This window comes from Schistocerca cancellata, chromosome 11, assembly GCF_023864275.1.
Source record: "Schistocerca cancellata isolate TAMUIC-IGC-003103 chromosome 11, iqSchCanc2.1, whole genome shotgun sequence".
NCBI classification, from domain to species: domain Eukaryota; kingdom Metazoa; phylum Arthropoda; class Insecta; order Orthoptera; family Acrididae; genus Schistocerca; species Schistocerca cancellata.
The window spans coordinates 53,908,184-53,923,316 of NC_064636.1; the positions used below are offsets into that span (position 1 = coordinate 53,908,184).

General features: G+C 42.6%; 1 non-coding gene across 1 annotated transcript; it reads left to right on the top strand.

The window, feature by feature from the left end:
* The first annotated feature begins 5,531 nt into the window (after positions 1-5,531).
* Positions 5,532-5,606, top strand: Trnas-uga (transfer RNA serine (anticodon UGA)). Its single transcript has one exon. It is a non-coding gene; the product is annotated as a tRNA-Ser (tRNA).
* Positions 5,607-15,133: the final 9,527 nt, after the last annotated feature.

Below are 15,133 nucleotides of genomic sequence, written 5' to 3' on the forward strand. Positions count from 1 at the left end.
ATTGTGTGACTGCATAAAATTACATTGAAGGTAGGTCTGCGCTCCCCTCTCCCTTTCCATAATTACATGGCGAAAGTGAATCATGTTAACTAGAGAGACCAGTTGTGTCGATGCATACTCCAACAGACACACGGCTAGTTATTGAAATGCCATCGGTGTTGAATAAATATCAGTTAACCTATACCCTCAATTGATTACTTCCTCCCATAATCATAAATAATAGACCAAATATTCACCTGCGTCAAATTTTGGAAAAGAAATGGAAATACACTAAAACAGTTCATAATCTTTTCATAGATTTTACAAAAGCATATGATTCAGTATTGCAATAAAAATTGTAACAGAATTCTCTTGGAACTTGGAATACCAAAGAAGTATGTTAGACTTATAGAAGCAGTCATCATAGGTACACGAGTGGGCCTTCGGCTCCGAAAGCCCATATCGATGGTTTTTCGTTGAACTGTTCACACGCTGACACTTGCTGATGGCTCTGCATAGAAATCTGCAGCAATTTTCGGAAGGGCTGCATTTCTGTCACGTTGAACGGTTCTTTTCAGTCGTCGTTCGTACCGTTCTTCCAGGATCTTTTCCCAGACGCAGCGATATCGGAGATATGATATTTTACCGGATTCCTGACATTCACTGTCAGGCGCGGCTCGTAATTAAAGGCTCTGAGGCGGAGCCGCCCCAAAATATATGTTAGAGTAAATTTCGCAAGAACGTATTACATAATTTAAATTATCAGGACGACTTTCGCACATTTCCCATTCCCATTAAAAGAACGGCGGTCAACGTTTTTGGAACTGTTTGTATCGATAGATGTTTTCCGAACGGTTAGTAGTGTTTAGGCTGCGCCTTGGAACGTCCGTAAGCTGCATGTAGCAGCAGTTTGGGGGCGTGGCTTCTACATAGTACTGCTCTTTATGGGCGACCCGAAGGCTCAGAGCGTGCAGCCTAAGGGTGTCATACCAACCACCACACATTTTTCAGGTTCCACTATCTATGTAATAAAGGAATGTAGAGTGGCCGAAACTTCGCTATCCAATCTCTGTCTCTGCACATCTCTACTACGCTTCGATGCGTCATTAATCGACGTCTAGTATTATTGTTTTGATAATGTTTAACATAGTTGTTTTGTTTCAGCCATTGGCTATTTTATCCACATTTAGAATAAGTTTGCAAATATCCCGCCAGAGTGCACTACACTACAGTAACATACCAGTACTGCCATCTAGCGAGAGTTTCCTAAGTGGTTAGAGGGACAAAGCGCGTGAAATTTGTCCCGTTACTTTACGTTCCTTGCTTGCTGATGCTGACTGCTTTTGTTGATACCGTGTAATATTAGCAAGTTTCTTTTTCGGAGTATATTTTGCAAGATTTTAGTGGGTTTTACTTGCTGGTGAATATCTGCGACATACCGCGAGTGTGAAACAAGCGCAATATGAATTCTGTGTGCAATTTAATAGGTGAAAACTTGGAACACGGCCATAGAATGAAAGTGAAAGAACTTTGTGCATCCAGACCCGCATTAAAGATCTCCCCGAAACGCGTCTTTCTATATGATTTGCTGCAAAGTGTCAGAAAATGTAATGATGACGTATAAAAACACTTACTAAAGATTTTAACTCGAAGTTAGCTTGTAATGATATTTAATACCTGATTATAGGAGACACAGTACGTAAAATTATGGATAGAGAGTGATATGCCCACCCCGCCCACCTAAATTCTTAGTTGTTTATGTCAGACTAATCTGTAGCGTAAACCTAGGTCTATGTTGGCTCCGATCGATAAATGCCGCAGCCTTCCCCAGTATAGAAACCACGAGCCGCGCTTGTTCACAGCGCACTCGTGAAATGGCGGTACGTGAAAATCGCCACTTCATCGCTACCTCGGAGATGCTGTGTCCTTATCGCTCGTGCGCCGACTACAACACCACGTTCAAACCCACTTAAATCTTGATAACCTGCGATTGTCTTGTCTTACACAGGCGTTGCCGACCGTAGTGCCGTATTCTGCCTGTTTACACATCTCTGCATTTGAATACGCACGCCTATACCAGTTTCTTTGGCGCTTCAGTCTGTTTGCTAATGGCCAAGCGGTTCTAGGCGCTGCAGTCTGGAACCGCGAGACCGCTACGGTCGCAGGTTCGAATCCTGCCTTGGGCATGGATGTGTGTCATGTCCTTAGGTTAGTTAGGTTTAAGTAGTTCTAAGTTCTAGGGGACTGATGACCTCAGAAGTTAAGTCCCATAGTGCTCAGAGCCATTTTTTTCTATTTGCTAAGATAATCGATCTTTGCCGTTGTAATATTGTTGTGAGAAGCTTCTATTAATACCTGAATTGGAAAAAGCTACTTTTATCAGCAAATGATTATTAAACGATATGAATTGCTTCCAGGTAGAATTACTGTGCTTTCGTTAGTATCCCTTGCAAGTAGGCTGTTTATGTTTTCTTATTGGCAACGTTACGTAGCGCTCTGTATGAAAATCACTGGCTGTACTGTGTGCAGTCTGTGGCTAGTTTGCATTGTTGTCTGCCGTTGTAGTGTTGGGCAGCGGCAGCTGGATGTGAACAGCGCGTAGCGTTGCGCAGTTGGAGGTGAGCCGCCAGCAGTGGTGGATGTGGGGAGAGAGATGGCGGAGTTTTGAAATTTGTCATGAACTGCTATATATATATATATATATATTATGACTATTAAGGTAAATACATTGTTTGTTCTCTATTAATATCTTTCATTTGCTAACTATCCCTATCAGTAGTTAGTGCCTTCTGTAGTTTGAATCTTTTATTTAGCTGGCAATAGTGGCGCTCGCTGTATTGCAGTAGTTCGAGTAATGAAGATTTTTGTGAGGTAAGTGACTTGTGAAAGGTATAGTTTAATGTTAGTCAGGGCCATTCTTTTGTAGGGATTTTTGAAAGTCAGATTGCGTTGCGCTAAATAATATTGTGTGTCAGGTTAAGCACAGTCGTGTATAAATTGTTCTAAGGAGACGTTTCACCCTGTACTGACGTAACTGGCGTTCTCATATCTAGCCGCAGGGCTTCAAACCGTCGTCCACTGACAACGCCATGTGGTCCACCGATTCCTGCGTTGGGTGCTGAATTCTTATTCCCGACTGTGTATGTTCCACAGTACCGCTTCACTGACTGAATGCTGCATGATATCTGCAGACGCGATACAAAATGGTAAAACTGCAAAATATAAGGAAATGAAATGTGACTTGAAACGAAGGGGTACCTTACAACCATGAAACTAAACACAGCGTCATCAACCTACGTACCAACCAGCCAGCAGCACGTGATAGCCGCGTGGTCTCGGGCGCCTTGCCACGGTTCGCGCGGTCGGAGGTTCGAGTCCGCTATTGTGCGTGTGTGTGTGTGTGTGTGTGTGTGTGTGTGTGTGTGTGTGTGTGTGTGCGTATTGTCCTTAGCGTAAGCTAGTTTAAGTCGGATTAAGTAGTGTGTCAGCGTAAGGACCGATGGCCTTAGCAGTTTCGTCCCATACGAACTTACCACAATTTTCCCAAAATTTTTCCAACAATCCATTTGGGGTGAATTCGGCCCATAATGCTAGATTACGTTCCTCAGTATTCCTCGCATCAGGTATCTCTCGGGCAGGGAATGATCTGATCAGGACAGGCAGTTGCGAGATCTTCCACAGAAGTGTTTATGCTTGGTTCCGGTATTACTGGCGTGTTCGAAACTGAAGGAACTTATCTCTGATCCTCGAGCGGACTGTTACTTTTAGCGCACAAACAGATTCACGGAAGTAGCCGGCTCAGCTCTGTTCACACTGCGCAGTGGTTACCGCTAGACCACAAAGAGATAATGCATGAGAATAGCACAAGTGGAAGCCAACATTTCCTGTAGAGTCTTCCACTTCCCGAAGTGATGTCAGTTCACGCATATGGCCATCACCAGATTTTACTTCTGTTATTACAAAATCAAGTCTAATGTACGCAATGACAGCTGGTGAAGAGTAATACGATCAAACAAGAAAACGAATGAAATTTCCGGGAAGATTAAAACTGTGTGCCGGACGGAGACTCGAACTCGGGACCTCTTACAAGGGAACCTCCCCATCGCACCCCCCTCAGATTTAGTTATAAGTTGGCACAGTGGATAGGCCTTGAAAAACTGAACACAGATCAATCGAGAAAACAGGAAGAAGTTGTGTGGAACTATGAAAAAAATAAGCAAAATATACAAATTGAGTAGTCCATACGCGAGATAGGTAATATCGAGGACAATATGAGCTCAGGAGCGCCGTGGTCCCGTGGTTAGCGTGAGCAGCTGCGGAACGAGAGGGCCTTGGTTCAAGTCTTCCCTCGAGTGGAAAGTTTTACTTTCTTTATTTTCACGAAGTTATGATCTGTCCGTTGGTTCATTGACGTCTCTGTTCACTGTAATAAGTTTAGTGTCTCTGTTTTGCGACCGCACCGCAAAACCGTGTGATTAGTAGACGAAAGGACGTGCCTCTCCAATGGGAACCGAAAACATTTGATCAGAAGGTCATAGGTCAACCGATTCCTTCACAGGAAAACACGTCTGATATACTGAATGAGATTTTCACTCTGCAGCGGAGTATGCGCTGATATGAAACTTCCTGGCAGATTAAAACTGTGTGCCCGACCGAGACTCGAACTCGGGACCTTTGCCTTTCGCGGGCAAGTGCTCTACCAACTGAGCTACCGAAGCACGACTCACGCCCGGTACTCACAGCTTTTACTTCTGCCAGTACCTCGTCTCCTACCTTCCAAACTTTACAGAAGCTCTCCTGCGAACCTTGCAGAACTAGCACTCCAGAAAGAAAGGATATTGCGGAGACATGGCTTAGCCACAGCCTGGGGGATGTTTCCTGAATGAGATTTTCACTCTGCAGCGGAGTATGCGCTGATATGAAACTTCCTGGCAGATTAAAACTGTGTGCCCGACCGAGACTCGAACTCGGGACCTTTGCCTTTCGCGGGCAAGTGCTCTACCAACTGAGCTACCGAAGCACGACTCACGCCCGGTACTCACAGCTTTTACTTCTGCCAGTACCTCGTCTCCTACCTTCCAAACTTTACAGAAGCTCTCCTGCGAACCTTGCAGAACTAGCACTCCGGAAAGAAAGGATATTGCGGAGACATGGCTTAGCCACAGCCTGGGGGATGTTTCCTGAATGAGATTTTCACTCTGCAGCGGAGTATGCGCTGATATGAAACTTCCTGGCAGATTAAAACTGTGTGCCCGACCGAGACTCGAACTCGGGACCTTTGCCTTTCGCGGCAAGTGCTCTACCAACTGAGCTACCGAAGCACGACTCACGCCCGGTACTCACAGCTTTTCATATCAGCGCACACTCCGCTGCAGAGTGAAAATCTCATTCAGGAAACATCCCCCAGGCTGTGGCTAAGCCATGTCTCCGCAATATCCTTTCTTTCTGGAGTGCTAGTTCTGCAAGGTTCGCAGGAGAGCTTCTGTAAAGTTTGGAAGGTAGGAGACGAGGTACTGGCAGAAGTAAAAGCTGTGAGTACCGGGCGTGAGTTGTGCTTCGGTAGCTCAGTTGGTAGAGCACTTGCCCGTGAAAGGCAAAGGTCCCGAGTTCGAGTCTCGGTCGGGCACACAGTTTTAATCTGCCAAGAAGTTTCACGTCTGATATATTCTATACGACACTGGTGACGGCATGTGCGTGACATGAGAGGAATATGTTGTCGACGCACCTAACTTGTGCACTTGCGATTGGGTAAAAAGATTCTTCTACCTTGCCCGGTTTAGGTTTTCTTGTTGTGGATGTGATATTCACTCCCAAAAAAGTGATGAAAACATAAGAGTTTGTCACATAAACTGCAACAAATGAATGCAACAGTTTCACAGTCGCACAGTTTTCCCTGTGCTCTTTCAAAACATATGTTTTTAACGTTTTCAAATTTTTCCGTGTGTAGACCGTCAAATCCTTCTTATGTCCAAGCAAATCTGAACATGTCCTGGAATTTTGGAGAGCGAAGTTCATAATTGTCTGAAAATAAGAAATTCAAATTTTCACTCAAGTGAAGACTTGAACCAAGAACCTCTCGTTCAGCAGCTGCTCACGCTAACCACGGGACCACTGCGCTCCTCGCTGCAGATTCTCCATGATGTTGCCTATCTTGCCCATGGACTACTCAGTTTGTATATTTTGCTTATTTTTTTTTTTCATAGTTCCACACAACTTCTTCCTGTTTTCTCGATTAATCTGTGTTCAGTTTTACAAGGCCTATCCACTGTGCCAACTTATAACTAAATCTGAGGGGGGTGCGATGGGGAGGTTCTCTTGTTAGAAGATGAGGTACTGGCAGAAGTAAAGCTGTGGGGGTGGGTCATGAGTTGTGCTTTGGTACTTCAGTTGGTAGAGCAAGCACTTGCCCGCGAAAGGCAAAGGTCCCGAGTTCTAATCGCACAGTTTTAATCTGCCAGAAAGTTTCATGCCAGAGCACACTCCTCTGCAGAGTGAAAATGCATCCCGGAAAGAAAACTAATGTACTGAACTCGCTGTACTCCACCTGCAGGAACTCAGGGGTTGTGATTCTCGTACAGTGTGGCGAATCCCACGTTACAACATGCGCACAACCCACTGTAACCACGAAGTCCCTTCCCTACCGGTTGGAGCACATTCGGTTTAGTCTGGGGCGCGACAGAGGCAGTGGTTGTAAAGACTCAGATACCACAACGCTTTCTTGCACTGATAATTTTTCTTTATTTTGTGAACCAATCGTCATGTAAAGATACCTTCAAACCGAAAACTAACTCCAACAAACTCGGTTGACAAGTGTTTTCAATTCGATCTTTGACTCAGTTTTCAACTGTTGCCAAAAGTAAACAAAACGACCTCCGTCTTAGATTCAAGAAAGGTCAAAATCTCGGTGACATACAAGAGGTGAACGAATTGAAAGTAAGCGTAGGAAGATCAACGAGAGAAGCGTTCAATGACTTTGAAAGTAAAATTTTATCAGCCGATGTTGGTAAACATCCTATGAGTACTTGGTTTTATGTAAAAGCAATAAACTGTTGGAAATAATTTATTAATTTATTCAAAAACCGTACTGGCAACGAAACCCTAGAGAGAAGGCCGAAATACTGACATCTACATCTACATCTACATGGATACTCTGCAAATCACATTTAAGTGCCTGACAGCGGATTTATCGAACCACCTTCACAATTCTCTATTATTCCAATCTCGTATAGCGCGCGGAAAGAATGAACACATATATTTTTCCCTTACAAGCTCTGTTTTCCCTTACTTTATCTAGGTAATCGTTCCTCCCTATGTAGGTCGGTGTCAACAAAATATTTTCGCATTCAGAGGAGAAAGTTGGAGACTGGAACTTGGTGAGAAGGTTTCGTCGCAACGAAAAACGCCTTTCTTTTAATGATGTCCAGCCCAAATCCTATATCATTTCTGTGACACTCTCTCCCATATTTCACGATAATACAAAACGTTCTGCTTTTCTTTGGACTTTTTCGATGTAATCCGTCAGTCCTACCTGGTAAGGATCCCACACCGCGCAGCAGTATTCTAAAAGAGGACGGACAAGTGTATTGTAGCCAGTCTCCTTAGTAGACCTGTTACGTTTTCTAAGTGTCCTGGCAATTAAAAGCTGTCTTTGGTTAGCCTTCCCCACAACGTTTTCTGTGTGTTCCTTCCAATTTAAGTTGTTCGTAATTGTAGTACCTGTGGTGTCACAGCCAGACACCACACTTGCTAGGTGGCAGCTTTTAAATCGGCCGCGGTCCGCTAGTATACGACGGACCCGCGTGTCGCCACTGTCAGTGATGACAGACCGAGCGCCGCCACACGGCAGGTCTAGAGAGACGTACTAGCACTCGCCCCAGTTGTACAGCCGACTTTGCTAGCGAAGCTACACTGACAAATACGCTCTCATTTGCCGAGACGATAGTTAGCATAGCCTTCAGCTACGTCATTTGCTACGACCTAGCAAGGCGCCATTACCCGTTATATTGAGATTCAAATTATGTATCATAAAGAGCGATGTTCTACAATTATGGATTAAAGTTAAGTATTCAAGCAACTACGTACTTTATTTACTAGACTCAACTCCTTTAACTGTTCCAGACCTCACGCCATCCTGCGTGAGCTTATAGCGTGCATTTCGGCTTCCTCCAAACTCCGTGAATTCGCTCCTGCCAAGTCACAACAATACCTAGGTATTTAGTTGAATTTACGGCTTTTAGATTAGACCGATTTACCGTGTAACCGAAGTGTAACGACTTCCTTTTAGCATTCATGTGGATGACCTCACAATTTTCGTTATTTAGGTAAACTGCCACTTTTCGAACCATTCAGATATCTGAATTCGGTCTTCCGAAATTATTTCACAGCTGAAGATCGTAACACAATCCCTTCTTTCAATCATCGTACGGTCATCGAAATGGCAGATATTGAGATAACCGATCGCGGAATAGAAAAGCAACTTAGAAGTGGAAAGGCACCAGGATCAGATGAGATACGTATAATATTCTACAACGATTATGGGTAAGAGTTTGATCCTTTTCGAGCAATAAAATCCCATTTCATTGTCGTTTCCAAAAGAGCTTGCAGGCTAGATGCACAAAATTACAGACCTATATCTATGATATCAATCTGCTGTAGTGTTATGGAACATGTCACAGAGCTATGACGTCTTTGAGGAACGAAAAATCTCCTTTACGAAAGTCAGCATGGATATCGCAAACAGATATATTGCGAAACCCATTTCGCTCTGTTTACCCATGAGGTCCATAGCGCTGTAGACGTCATCGCTCGGGTTGATGCCGTGTTCCTTGACTTGGGGAAAGTATTTGACACCGTCTTGCACTGCCGTTTTGTGAAACAAATACGAGCCTATCGAGTATCGGAGCAGATCAAAAATGGTTCAAATGGCTCTGAGCACTATGGGACTTAACATCTGAGGTCATCAGTCCCCTAGAACTTAGAACTACTTAAACCTAACTAACCAAAGAACATCACACACATCCATGCTCGAGGCAGGATTCGGACCTGCCACACAGGCCGGCGGAGCAGATCTGCGGCTGGATTCAAGACTTCTTTGCAGATAGACCTCAACACCTAACTGTTAACGGGACAAATTCGACGGGTGTAAAAGTAATATCCTGAATACTCGAAGGAAATGTAATAACCGTAATTGTTCACGATGTATTTGAGTGATCTACTAGAAAGCGTCAGATACTATTTAACACTGTTCGGAGGTGATGTGGCCGTCTATAAGAAAGTAGCAACGCCAGAAGACAATAAAGATTTGCAGAACGGCCTGCAGAGGTCTGATTAACGGTTGACCCTGAACGTTAATAGATGTAACGTATTGCGCACACACAGGAAGAGAAAGCCACTACTGTACAGCTATACTATTTATGAGATACTGCTGGAAACAGTATCTACCATAGAATATGTAGAACTAACTATCCAGAGCGCCCTTAAGGAGGGATGTAATGGGTTTTGGTAAAAAAAAGAAATCGATTTTTAAAAAATATTATTTTCTTGATCTACACAGTTTAATCTATGTTGTGCGTGTATGTTATCGCGATAGCAGCTTTAGAAACGCCTATAAATTGTTAAACTGATTAACTCTGCACTGGCGGCCATTCCCACATTTTCCGACATTTGGGGCACTGCTGGCTTCAGTGGAATTTTTGTCTGTGTGAAGGCTATTTTCTTTCGATATCTTTGGCTGACATCTATATCTCTGGTTGACATCTATATCTTTGCCTGAAAACTTTCTTGCATGTGGTTTATTTACGTTTTGACAGTACTAACGTGTATCAGTAGGTGGAAGGTTGAATTCACAAACCTTTACGTGGAAGTCAAGAATTATGGGTAATGGGTGGTGGAAAAGACATTGAGAAACTGTGGCAAGAAAAGCATGCACTACCATACTATAAAATTATAGTGACTCTGAAACATCCCCTTAGAAAAATGTTTGAATGACTGTGCTGGTAAACCTCTACATTATTTGATTTTCAAACAGATGAGCAAAACTGAACATACTCAGACATTTCTCTCTTTACTTATTCTTATTGATCTCTAAACTGACACAATATATTTAGCGCAACGCAATCTGCCTTTCTATAGTCCCTACAAAATAATGGCCGTGACTAACAATAACCTGTACCTTTCATGAATCACTTAGCTCACAAAAATCTTCGTTACTCGAACTACTGCAATACATCGAGCGCCAATACTGCCAGCTAAATAAAAGATTCAAACTACTGAAGGCACTAACTACTGATAGGCATAGTTAGCAAATGAAAGATTTTGATAGAGAAAAAAAACAATGTATTTACTTTAATAGTGTTCAACAGTCATAATATATATATATATCAATTCATGATATCCAGTATTACAAATTTACTGTCTCTGATGGACACACGTCCAGATCATCCACTCTCAAAACTCCGCCATCTCTCTCCCCACATCCACCACTGCTGGCGGCTCACCTCCAACTGCGCAACGCTACGCACTGTTAACAGCCAACTGCCCAACACTACAATAGCGACTATTTCAACAATGCAAACTAGCCACAGACTGCACACAGCACAGCCAGTGATTTTCATACAGAGCGCTGCGTGGCGTTACCAATATAAAAACCTAAACAGCCTACTTTTACCAACATAAAAACCTAAACAGCTTACTTACATAACCCCCATGCTCCCCACAAAAAATTTTACAAATTGTTTTGGGCAGTGGCCAATACATATTTGAAAATTTTTTTATAATTACAATAACAAAGAATTCAAATGCACATACTTATTGATACAATGTTGGTCAAAAGCCAAAATTTTCACACAGCCCATAAAGACAGTCCTGATCATTCATCACAGTATTAATTATAATTTTATGCACAAAGTCTGAGCAGTAAAAGAAATGCACATGGAAGTAGTGGATTTCCATGCAGTCTTGAAGAAGTAGTGTTGTCCTTCCAACAGAAAGATAATGGTGACTCTTGACATGCAGACAGGTAATGGGCCACAACAATGCAAACCCACAGCAGAGTCAGTCGAAGTTTTGAAGAATATTGGTAGGTAGGTCATCACAGAGCGGACCCACTGTAGTCCTGGTAGAGATTATGGTATTGGTGGGCCACCAGCTATGTAAGTAGGCTGTTTAGGTTTTTATATCGGTAAAAGTAGGCTGTTTAGGTTTTTATATTGTCTGTTTCTATGGTTGTCTCTGTCACATTCATTACTATGGAAATGCGATCTTTCTCTGCAATTATTACTACTCTGCCAACGGTTGTCATACGGGTGGTGTCTGATTTGGTCACGATTTACGTTGTAAGAATAGCCTTGTCGTGTCCAGTTATTATTTCTGTCATCACGGAATTGTGACGGATGTGACCTGTAATTGTTGTGCTCCTGTTTTCGCTTTCCGCGATTGTCGGTGTCAATTTCCAATTCTTGTAACAGTCCCTGAAAAGCTTCAATGTCGTCTTTGCAACGTTCTGCCAAAATAATATGTCATAAATGTTCAGGCATTTGATTAAGCAAATGCAGATGAGTCCTGGAGGGTTGTGCAACATGTCTTCAAAATATTTCACAAGACTGGAAAACTCGGACTGTTCGATATGTTTCATCAGTATAATGCTATGTTTTACTCGGTCTTGTGTAGCTTGAGACCAATATGCTGAGAGGAAGGCATGATAAAATTCTCCTTCACTGTGACAGTCGTGAATGACCGATCGCATTCTTTCAGCTGGTTCATTCTCTAAATAGCCACACATAAATTCTAATCTGTGCTCTAATGACCAGTTGGGAGGAAAACAATGAGAGAATTGATGAAGCCAGGCTTGTGGATGAATGTCGTTGCCAGAATTCTTAAATGTTTTGAATTTACGTGTAGTAATTAACAGCTTATAGTCAAAATCATCGTGTCGGCGAGTCGCATATCGGTCATTGTTACGTCGTGTCGGCGGTTCCATCTCAAAATTCGGTGCACCTTGCCAATTTCTTTCATAATTTCCAAAATGCACCACTGCTGGCGGCTCACCTCCAACTGCGTAACGCTACGCGCTGTTCACATCCGACTGCCCGACGCTACAATAGCGAAAATTCCAACAATGCCACCCAGCTACAGACTGCACACAGCACAGCCAGTGATTTTCATACAGAGCGCTCCGTGGCGTTACCAACATAAAAACCTAAACAGCCTACTTACAGCTCAAGTGGAGGGATGGGGGCTGTTGCAGTTGTGAGGATGTTCTCCAGATCTGAGGACCAGTATGGTACTAGAAATACTAAATACCTTGGTGCTCTTCGTTTAAAACTGCAACAGATAAAAATCCGTACAATACAACAATAGAAAAGTTGGAATGTGTTGGCGACATGCAAAAGAGGTTTGGTGGTAGGCTTCGTCGCTTGCTGGAAGAGAAGAAACGTGAAGTTCTTGAGGATGGGACACCACTAGGAGGAAAAGGCAGGCTTACTCGAAAAGAAGTTGATTCTCTTCAATTATTTTATGGTAGACCGATCAGGAAAACCACACATAATTTAGAAGCAATGAGGAGTGCTGGATTAGCAATTTTTTTTCCACAAACTATCTACTGACCAAACATCAATGCACAAAATCTGTGTCCGAAAGACGATTGGTGTAAGTTCAACAACAAAAATGAGACGAATGCAGTTTTATGTTACAATAACGGAAATAATGGCAGAATTGAAGTGCTGAAGAGAGTTGGCATAGATCATGGTGTGTTTACAAGAAATGCATTTTACACCATCGACGAGAGCAGGGTCAAGAAAGCTAAGAGATCAGTGTCTTACCTGCAAATACAGGCCAAGCAGATTAGAGGAGGAGAGAAGATAAACCTGGAGAATGAGGAGTATCGGTATGGAGGATTTTGAAATTGAGGTAAGCTCATTACATGTACAAGTGTGACAAGAAAATCTTTGAACCTCATTTTACTTGTTTTACATGTTTTACGTTATTATAAGTCTTTTCTCAAAAAGTATATGCGCTAATGATATGAAATTTTCAGGAACTGTCTGCAACGTGTTTCTGTCTCCCTGGAACTAAAAAATACGCGATCCTGCAATTACATTCTGATTTGTAGATGACTGTATGTAGAAAAAAGTTAACTTTGGATGTGCAAAACTAAAAACTCTGTTAATGATACAAATACCATAAATTAATAACTGTAGTTTAGTGTTGTTATAACCTTCTCAGGACACAACAATAAAATTTTCCTATTATCTGCAAATTTAGAGTTTGACTTATGGCTTTTTATAAAAAGACAATAAAAAATTAAAAACTCAAATTTCTGGCAAAATATTAATCCTGAATATTTTATTTTCTTTTTGCGTTAAAACACAGCTGTTTTTTTTTTTACACATGAAAAATTTTAGATTTGTACATTAATAAATATGGCTGTAATGGCTTTTTAAATAAATGTTTACGTTTTCCGTTACATCCCCCCTTAAGTGGAATGATCACATAAAACAGATAATAGCGATAGTAGATTTCGGACTGAGAGTAACAGGAAGAGTCTTAAGGAAATGTAACTTGTCCACAATGGATGTGGCTTGTAAGGCGATCGTTCGACTTATTCTCAGACTGATTCTTGAGTACTGGGAGCCTTACCGGGTGGGACTGGTAGAAGAGGTAGATAACATCCAAAGAAAAGTCGCGCGTTTCGTCATGGGACCGTTTACTCGACGCGAGAGCTTTACCGAGATGTCGGTAAAGTGTAGTGCCTTATGTTTCAAGGAAAGAGAAGTTTGTTAATGCAATTTCGAGAGATTAGTTTTCGGGAAGAGTCGGAAAACATATTACTTCCTCGCACATGCATCTCTCATAATGAGCAAGATGAGAAAATTCGAGAAACTGGAGCCAATTCAGAGGCTTGCGGACAATGATTCTTCCCTCGCGTAATTCGCGGGTAACGCAGGGTGGGGTGATGAGTTAGTTGTACCAGAAGAACCCTACGCCACACACCATCAGGTGGCTTGCACAGAGTGAGGCAGATGCAGATGTACCGAACGATCAGTCTAATAAGGCTTGACTGCGAGACATTGTCGCGAATTACTTGTAGAACTAACTCTTCGAGCTACATCTACATCTACATGACTACTCTGCAATTCACATTTAAGTGCTTGGCAGAGGGTTCGTCGAACCACAATCATACTATCTCTCTACCATTCCACTCCCGAACAGCGCGCGGGAAAAACGAACACCTAAACCTTTCTGTTCGAGCTCTGATTTCTCTTATTTTATTTTGATGATCATCCCTACCTATGTAGGTTGGGCTCAACAAAATATTTTCGCATTCGGAAGAGAAAGTTGGTGACTGAAATTTCGTAAATAGATCCCGCCGCGACGAAAAACGTCTTTGCTGTAATGACTTCCATCCCAATTCGTGTATCATATCTGCCACACTCTCTCCCCTACTACGTGATAATACAAAACGAGCTGCCCTTTTTTGCACCCTTTCGATGTCCTCCGTCAATCCCACCTGGTAAAGATCCCACACCGCGCAGCAATATTCTAACAGAGGACGAACGAGTGCAGTGTAAGCTGTCTCTTTAGTGGACTTGTTGCATCTTCTAAGAGTCCTGCCAATGAAACACAACCTTTGGCTCGCCTTCCCCACAATATTATCTATGTGGTCTTTCCAACTGAAGTTGTTCGTAATTTTAACACCCAGGTACTTAGTTGAATTGACAGCCTTGAGAATTGTACTATTTATCGAGTAATCGAATTCCAACGGATTTCTTTTGGAACTCGTGTGGATCACCTCACACTCTTCGTTATTTAGCGTCAACTGCCACCTGCCACACCATACAGCAATCTTTTCTAAATCGCTTTGCAACTGATACTGGTCTTCGGATGACCTTACTAGACGGTAAATTACAGCGTCATCTGCGAACAACCTAAGAGAACTGCTCAGATTGTCACCCAGGTCATTTATATAGATCAGGAACAGCAGAGGTCCCAGGACGCTTCCCTGGGGAACACCTGATATTTCAGTTTTACTCGATGATTTGCCGTCTATTACTACGAACTGTGACCTTCCTGACAGGAAATCACGAATTCAGTCGCACAACTGAGATGATACCCCATAGGCCCGCAGCTTGATTAGAAGTCGCTTGTGAGGAACGGT